Source organism: Miscanthus floridulus, chromosome 19, assembly GCF_019320115.1.
Source record: "Miscanthus floridulus cultivar M001 chromosome 19, ASM1932011v1, whole genome shotgun sequence".
Taxonomy (NCBI): Eukaryota; Viridiplantae; Streptophyta; class Magnoliopsida; order Poales; family Poaceae; genus Miscanthus; species Miscanthus floridulus.
The window spans coordinates 115,574,326-115,584,010 of NC_089598.1; positions in this window are offsets into that span (position 1 = coordinate 115,574,326).

A 9,685-nucleotide genomic window follows, 5' to 3' on the forward strand; every position below is an offset into this window, starting at 1 on the left:
GTGCATATATCTACAACAACTTTCTCAACACAAACTTGGTTGCACAAAGGTGAGTCTAAACATAAATCATTACAAGAAGTAGAGGCATCCTTTTTAGACAAGTTAAAGATAGAACTTTTCTTTTTAGATGCCTTGGTGGGGATTGTGCTAACGGCTTCAAGATTGGCAACTTTATTAGTTAGCTCATCACAATGTTTGCACATGGTTTCCATTTTAGCAAGCAAACTATTATATGCTTCTTGTGAGCTAGCTAACTTTTCTTTTAATTTTTCATTTTTCTTTACAAGTTGCTCATCATTGATTGTGCATGCATTTGTTGTTGCACTAGCCTTAAGTTTCTCAATTTTAGTAGATAGTTCAACATTGAGATTAGAAAAGTTCTCATATTGTTCAAGCAAGGTTTTGTATGCTTTTTGTGAACTATCTAGCTTTTCTTTTAAACTTTTGAGCTTCTTTTGTTGACTATTGCAAGCTTTAGCATAATTAAGATTTTCTTGCACAATTTCATGATAAGAAGGCATATCATCACCACTATCACTCTCACTAGAGGAAGTGCTTTCGTTACCTCGTGCCATAAGGCACACACGAGAAGAGCTTCATGATGAGTGCTTGTGGCCTCGCCTCTTGTGATGGGGTTCTTCTTCACTTGAAGAATCATCCCATGACCTTATTGATGTGAGAGCTTGATTCTTGCATGCCTTCTTCTTTGTCTTGGGTGTGGGCTTGTTTGGACAAACTTCCACAAAGTGCCCCAACTCGCCGCATCCATAGCATCCTCTCTTTCTTTGCTCATTTCTTTGATTTGTGAAAATGAAATCTTGGATTTGGATGGGCACACCCTTGACATTTAGCCTTTGGATCATCTTCTCCACCTTGTTGATAAGTTTGATTGATTCTTCGTCAAGGTCGGAGGTGGAGGAGGAAGATTGATCATCATCACTTGAATCTTCATTATCATCATCATCGTCGTCGTCGTCATCTTCTTCTTCATCTTCACTTGAGGAGCTTGAGCTTGAGCTTGTCTCAACTTGCTTGCCCTTCACCTTGTTTTTCTTGCTACATGCGAGAGCCTTGCCTTTGCTTGATGAAGAGGCTTCTTCTTGACCCATCTTATGTGACATTTCAAATGCCACTAACTTACCAATGACTATGCCTGGGGTCATGTTGCTCAAGTCCTCCATGTTGTGAAGGATGGTGATGATGCTTGCATATTTCTTTTACGGTAGTACGGAGATGATCTTCCTCATGATGTCCGCATCATCTAGCTTTAATAATCCTATAGAATGGAGCTCATTGATAATTAGATTCAAACGAGAATACATATCACGAACAAGCTCATCATCATTCATAGTAAAGGAATCATAGTTTTGCTTTGCTAGACAATGTTTTTGCTCATGGACATTGCTTGTGCCGTCATGGAGCTCTTGGAGTTTTAACCAAATTTCATGTGGCGTATTTAAAGTGAATACTTGGTTAAAAACATCCATACTAAGTGATTCAAACAAGCAATTTTTAGCTCTAGCATTGAAGTGCATTTCTTTTTCATCACTCTTTGTGGGTTTTTCGGGATTCTTGATGGGTTTTATCCCATCATGAGTGACTCTCCATACACCCAAATCAACCGCCTCAAGGTGACAAGCCATTCTAGCTTTATAGTATGGGAAGTTAGTACCGTCAAAGTGCGGAGGCCTAGCGGTATCCATCCCAACCACTCTAAATAGCATCGGCTCAACGGCGGTTAAGCCAAAGGTCCAAATTGAGCCAACCGGCTCCGATACCAATTGAAGGGACCATGACGCCTAAGAGGGGGGGGGGGTGAATTAGGAAACTTAAAAATTCTAACTCTAAACTATGGCCTCTTTTTCTAACCTTAGCAAAACCTATGCAAAAGATAAACTATCTAAATGTGCAACTACGGTTTTGCTAGTGTGTTGCTATCTCTACCGCAAATGTAGTAAAGTAATCAATGTAAATACGGAAGCTAAAGAGCAAGGTAGAGATATGCAAACTCCCATTGACGACTCTGGTATTTTTACTGAGGTATCGAGAAGCGCGCAAGCTTCCTCCTAGTCCTCGTTGGAGCCCCTCGCAAGGAATCCCTCGTAAGGGCCAAGCTCCCAGTCGGATAACTCTGTGGATAGCCTTGGGCCTTCCCCACATGCAAGTGGGTCTCTGACGTGCCTTCCGGCAAGCCTCTCTTGGATGCTCCCTGCCGTCTTCACTATCAAGCTTCCGGCTGAAACACCGTGGGCCTTGTTCCCTCCAATACACGGTGGCGGCCACACCACAAACACGGTTGGTGTGATCTCGTAAGACTTCAAGCCCCTCCGATGTACAACAATGGTGCTCGCAAGCACCGGGTGGTAAGAGGTATGCAAACCTCACTAAACACTAGGCCTAAACCTAGAGCAAGCGCATAAGCGGTGGTCTAATCAACCTAAGCACTTCACAAAGCACCTACGCTAATCACCTGATGAAACACTAAGCACTATGCAAGTGGAGATCACTAAAATAGTGTATCAACACCCTTGGTATGTTTCCTCAGCTCCACACACCTCAAATGACTAGTTGGGGGGTCTATTTATAAGCCCCACTGAGAAAGTAGCCGTTGGGGATGAAATCCCGCTTTTCTGCTACTGACCGGACTCTGACCAGCGTCTTGTCAGCACTGACTAGACGCGTCCGGTCACAAAAATGGCTCTCTAGAACCTTACTGATGTTGACCGGACTCTGGCACTCAGCATCCTGTGCAGCGTCCGGTGCAACGTCCTATGCATCAGAGCGTCCGGTGCAGCGTCCTGTGCAGCGTCCGGTCGCTGCTGTTGACTCTGCTATTGCTTGATCGGAGCGTCCGGTGCAGCGTTCTGTGCAGTGTCCAATGTAGCGTCCTGTGCATCGCAGTGTCCTATGCAGCGTCCGGTGCAGCGTCCTGTGCAGCGTCCTGTGCCCTCTATGAGTTCGTTTCTTCACGATCTTGCGTTCGACTTGATTCCTATCTTCATGCTTGGACTTTGCTTGATATCTTGTGTCTTTTCTTGTGCTCCTAAGATCTTGCTTATGGTGTTAATCATCGGATCACGTCGCCTTTGTCCAAGTCACGTCTTGCACCCTATTGAACTACAAAACAAACACTTGCAAATTTATTAGTCTAATTTGGTTGTGTTAGTAATCAAACACCAAAATCGAAAGTAAATGGGCCTAGGGTCTATTTTCCTTACACTCATATCCAATATAATACACCAAAGACACAGGACTAGGGTATTTTGTCGATCGAACGGCCTGAACATGTCTAAATCGCTGTCTCTGCGCCTTGTGTCACCATCCGGTTCCTGATTACATGCACCTCCACCAACAAATCTACGATCGCGGGATACCCCTCGGTGGACTACTGAGCATCTTTTATCGACAGGTAGTCTCATGTGCCATCTTGAGCACGATGAAGACACTTTAGGTTTAGGAGCAACCGTTTGGTCATGTTGAGCGCTTTAAAATTCATGCGCGTTACCAGTTTCGGGCTGGTTGGTCGCGCGGCCACGATCACCGTGCTCGGGCGCTTGGCGTCCTTGCGTTGGTCATGCGTGCGCGTGGCTAGCCATGGCCGCTTCTAGCTTGGCCATGGCTCGGTTGTTGTTGGCCTACCGCGCGGAGCCGCTGTTGCTACCACCTACTCCGTCCCGCGCTGCGCTGCCATCGTGTCCACACCGGTCCGAAGCATCTCTGTGCTGTTGTCGGCCCTGTGCGTGTCGTCTCTGCCGCGCGCACATGGGTGAGCCGCCGTCGCCATGCCATTTATGGCACGGCGGCACGCGAGCCACACCAGTCGAACGCACGCATATGTTATCCATAGTGTTGGCACGTGGGCCTCCCATGCTTGCCACTCGCGTCCCACCAAGGCGTCGGCGAGCCGAGCCCACCTGTGGCACCGTCTCTCTCTTTCCTTCTTTCTCCCTCTGTTTTTTGCCGTTGTCGCGTCGTGTCACGATGAAGCCAGAGAGCGAGCGCCTCTCATCAATTCATCATGCTCGTGTCTCCGCCTTCATGCCCCCTCTCCAGCCAACCCCACCCCGTCTTGGCTCGCATCATGCCGAGCTCCAATTTTGGACCTTTGCCCGCCGCCGTGCCGTTAAGGCTTATCACCGCCAACGTCGTGGCCAGCCTCCACCACTTCATCCCATGCCAATTCTTCTGCACCACTAGCTAGCCTTGGCTCCCTCTTTGTCGTGCGCACGCTAGTCATAGCTTTAGTGCCGCCTCCTCGCCGCTGATGTAGTCGTGCCTTTACGGTCCGCTGTTCACCTCGTAGCACGTGCGGGCTTCCTCGCCGCGGGCCACCTCTGCTCATGGGCCGCGCCTCGCCTGTGGCCCACCGTGCACTCATGCACGTGCGTTGTGCCACGTGGGTCGCTTTGGGCCGAAATTAGTTTACCTTTTTCGTGGAGAATAGAAATAGTTTTTCATTTGTATTTCTGAGCTAAACTTTGGTAAATCATATAAAATCGTGTAGGTATCCAAAAATTATGAAACCAATTTGGTTAAGTTCCTAAAATTATGCTCTATCTATTAGTGTATGTAGTTCATATATATACTTGTCGATGCAAGGAGCTATTAAATCATTTGAGAGTGCTTAATATTATTTGGTTAAATATTGGAGGAATTTTTGTGGTAAAATGATGATAGCTTTAGCTTTGAAAATTTTACAGTAGCTTCATGGTATTATTATGTGCTCACTGTAATTTTTGTAGCTTTAGAATAGACTTAACATAAGGGTAGTTAAATGCTCTTTGTTTCAAATATACATTAAATCATTAGTAGAATTAAAGATATATCCTTCATTTGTAAAGTTAGGTGTTTGTTAGTTGAACTCAACACTTTACTTGATGAAGATGATAGTTAGCTTAGAATCTTAGTCATTAGAGCTAGCTTAGTAGTTTACCATGTGTATTCTTAATTTAGGAGTTGCTGTTGCTAAAATACTAAGTGTTGCATCATCATCACATGCACGTAGAGAATGAGTTGATAGAAATCATGACCATCAGAGACCATGAGTTCGAGAAGGTGATCGAGGAGTACGAGGAGGAGATCCTCATGTAGGAGGAGGTCCCGGAGCCATCACTGACTAACTGAGCTGACACCGCGCCTGCCCAAGGCAAGCCCCGGTGCATAACCCTTATTTTGAATGATCACTGGATATATATATGTGATGTGCATTTACGTTATAGGATTTATATTGAAACTACATGCATAGATAACCTACCTATGAGTCCTACTAGCATAGGTCGAGTAGCTACTATGCTTAGGCTATCGGTAGCGTAAGTAACCTGTCGTTATTCGCAATAGGTGATTATTATTATCACTCTCATGATAAAATGGTGAAAGGAAATAGAGACCGGGCAGAAATATGGTACAGGCCGTGTCGATTAAGGGCTGGTTGTTGCATTGGATTCTAGTTAGGTCACAGAATTATTATCCTGAGCATATACTTGTTTATGGGAGCAAAGAAGGCTCGTTGCTCTCTTGTCGTGGGTTCTGGCTCTTTTTCGGACCGACTGATTGGAGGCGGGGATAGTGGAGGTCTAAGCACCACACTAAGTCCGGGACTCAGATGTGGGGGCTTAGAGTCCAAGTTTGGATAGGGACCTAGACCCCTTGACAGGAGAGTGGTGGGTTGGTCTTGCTTGTGCCTAAGGTACAAGCGGGCTTGTGTTTTGGGGTAGGCTACATTGTTTCACGAATCGCCGTGTAATACGGTATGACTTGTCAACAATCTAGCACCGTAGTAAGAACTGGAAGATGAAAGGTGGTGAAATGGATCTGATTGCTCAACTCTTGCTTAAAAATAAAACAGGTGCTTACATAGAATGGTTAGCTAATGAACTAATCATAATGGCTAATAAAACACATACATAAGGATTCATTATTAGTAATGCTTTTTACAAAAAAAGAAACCCATCAAACCATAAAGCTTATCATATCCTTTGGAGTCGGGAAATTATTCCCACTAGTCAGGTAAGTCTTGCAAGTATATTGTGTACTCAGGTTTATTTACCCCTATTGCAGGTGCAGCTTGAGGACTGACTGTTGTGTGGAGGATTCTTCTGGTGGGCATCCTTGTATCTTATCGCTAGATGATTATTTCAATTCCGCTGTTTAAATTCCGCACTTTGAACTTGGTATTGTAATAATGTATTTTCGAGAACTATTGTTGTATGAAATGAACTAAGTGATGTAAACTTGTTCTCATTATTTTATCCCAGGTGAAAAACGTGGATTGTTCGAGTTCTCCCTCGGGGTGTGCTCGATAGAACCGTCCGATGTAGCTTACTTTTGGAGTGCTTACTGTCTGGTGGGAGACGAGCGCCTCCGGAAGCATGCTAGTTCGGGCGGTTCTGTCACATTATCATACCAATCAAACTATGCTTTTTCAAATGCGCATCAACGGGAAGAGTGCAAATGCAATACATGCACTTCAAACACCTTAAAATTCATAATTAAAGAGCAATACCACAAGTTATAAAATCAAAGAAATAACTTCAACTATTTCAAGATATCTAGCTAGTGTGAGGAAATGAGATTTAGTGAAGACATTTCTAACAACATACTTAAGACATATGGACCTTAGCGCCACGTCTACTTGCCTTGATCGATGATCAAGCTAAATAGAGTTAGGCACGCTCTGAAGGCAAGCCACCCGATCACAAGCACAGTTTAGTATGAACACCATCATAGAGTAACACCCTAACACACCCAAACTCGACAATTAAGCCATTTCCAATGCAGTACCGTTCATGACATCAACATTGTCTCTCTTTTTTAGACTTCCAACCACTCATCCAAAAAATTCTTAAAGTTTACCAAATGATACAAAACAATATTATCTTAATATTGGTATAATATAATTTTGAATAAGATCTCTCCAATATGGCGTAAACAACCACTAAACTTAGCTAGATTTTTCTAACAAACATAACAGGGTTGCATACTTTTAAAATCCATAATTGGAGATATACTGATTCAATCCGAAAAATTATGAGAAATAACATAACTTTTGTTAAGTTAGAAAGCTGAAATTATTCCATGAAGATTGCCAGAAACGGATTCGTATTTGAAACTTTCTCTCTCGTCCCAAAAAACAGTCATCTTGTAATGATTGTATCTATTAAATTGCAACATCTCTATTGGTGATCTTGGTATCAAATGGAAGGTATTGACGTCATCTACAACTTTGTCCGCAATAACATAATTTGTTACAGGCATTAAGATGACTGGAGACTATATAATGATAAATTTTAGAACATGGATGAGATTAATTTAGGAATTACTCTAACTAAATCCCTTCTAATCAAATGATTTAATCCAAAAAATGACAAAAAATGTACATTAAGATTTCGCATCTCATCTTGGGCAACCACTAAAGGTACAACAACAAACCCCTAGCAATTCTCTTCTTTCTTCCTTTCTCTTCTTCTCTTCTCCAGCTCATGGCAATCTTAGCTACTACAGACCTATCATGATTTCAATCAACACTAAACGTGGCATAGCTAGATGATGCTTAACCAGTTTCTGAAGAGTAACGAGCATGGCGAGAGAAATAGAAAGTCATAATTCCTCTCTCTTTTTCTCCCTTTGTGCTTCTTCTTTCTCTTATGTGTGGAACATAGAGGTTGCGGTTGAAGGGGCACACCTAGATCATGGGACACTGCTTCTCTTTCTCTTATGCGTTGAACATAGAGGTTGCGGTTAAAGGGCTGCAACTAGATCATGGGACGGAGGGACACAAAAAGGAGAAAAAAAAAGAAAACAAAGACTCGACAAGGACTCTCCCATGGACTAACGTACTTACCCACGGACTGACGTACTTACTTGGGGTGTACTTGTTTCAAAAGCCAGGCAGAGGTGCCTGCCAGGCAGTTTTCCTAGGCCATTGGATTTGGTCGCGGTTACGATTGTTGCTTGGCAGTTGACTTGTATTATTAAACCAAATACACCTTAGCGTCATTTCTTTTCTTTCCTTGTTCAAACTAGTGACTAAGGGCCTGTTTGGCATGGCTCCACTCCTAAACTCCAGCAACTCCATAAAAAAATCCAGCCAAACACCTCAACTCCGAAACTCTATGGAGCTGCCGACTCCATGGAGCTATAGTACAAATGGAGGTGGAGTTTTGGAGCACCTCTTTTGCAGCTCCAAAACCACTCAATATGAACCTCCTCGTGGAGTTGGTGGGAAATTACCCACACTGTCACTGGTTACACAGAAAAACGGTTCGATTCTATTTCTCCTGAGCCCCCCGCGCAGTGACTCTCTCCCTCCCGCGTCGTCGTCTTCCTCCCCCGCCGCCATGGGTGGCCGCCGAGCTCCTCTACGACCGAGCCCTCCCCCTCGCCGCCGAGCTCCTCTGCGGCTGTTTCCCTCCCGTCGAGCGCGGCTGTCCGCCTCCCCTCCGGCGACCGCGGCTGCCCGCCCGTCTCCCTCCGGCGAGCGCAGCATGGGAGTGGCTCCTCCGAGCTCACCGGCTGGCGCACAGAACCGATGCCCGGCGACGCAGATCCCGCACGGACACGATGCGGACGCGGCGGCTCCCCCTTCCCGATGGCCGGCGGCGCAGGGGCCGTGCAGACGCAGCGGCTCTCCCCTTCCCGATGGCCGGCGGCGCGAGAACGTGACGCGGATGCGCACAGGCCCGATGCCCGGCGACGCAGATCCTGCGCGGACACGATGCGGACGCGGCGGCTTCCCCTTCCCGATGGCCGGCGGCGCAGGGGCCGCGTGGACGCAGCGGCTCTCCCCTTCCCGATGGCCGGCGGTGCGAGAACGTGGCGCGGATGCAACGGCTCCTCCCTTCCAGATGGCCGGCGCCACACGATGCAGTCACTGATAGTGGGACCCACATAAGCAGGGCAAGAATGGCAATCTACCCTCAAACTCCTCTTTTTTGGAGCTAGGGACACCCTCCCAGCCAAACACCTCCATCAGACAGTTCCAACTTCACCCAGAGCTGGCTCCACCTGGAGTTCTGGAGTGGAGCAGCTCCACCCAGAGTTGAAGCCATGCCAAACAGGGCCTAAAATATCTCTGCAATCGAAATTCCAATTGGTGAGTTTGAGTACTTAAATGGGCTTCATTTGACGAGTTTTACGCATCCATAGCCTCCGATCATTCAACTGATAAAGATTTATTTCTTATACATTCGTGGAAAAACAATTTTAATAGCGGAAAATCACCTAGCCCTCTTATAGGTCCCTTTTAAATAGTTGGGATCCCAACAAAGAAAGTTATGTTAGGCAAAGGCAGTTTTTGTGTATGTGTGATGGATAGTGGTAACTATTTGAAATGTTCTTCTCAGTCTGTTTCATTTTTGGCTTCATTTTTATAGTGCACCTTGGAGTTTTCACCTCCTCTTCACATCCGAATTTTGGACCCTGCAGGATCCATATCCAATATCTCCTAGTCTATCCAGCAACCAAATTTGTGAGCATGCGTGAAATAAAGAATCAGTTTTTTAATATGTTTAACACCCAAATTGAAGTGTTGCAAAAATTAGGGTATTTTAGTGGAGTCAACTCATAAACTTTTAGTTACATCATCTCTACTAAGAAATTACTCTAAAAGAATCAATACAACTATAGTGTACATAACTTAACTATAAAAACAGTATGAATTAACTATAACAAAGGTGTGAAATGAATT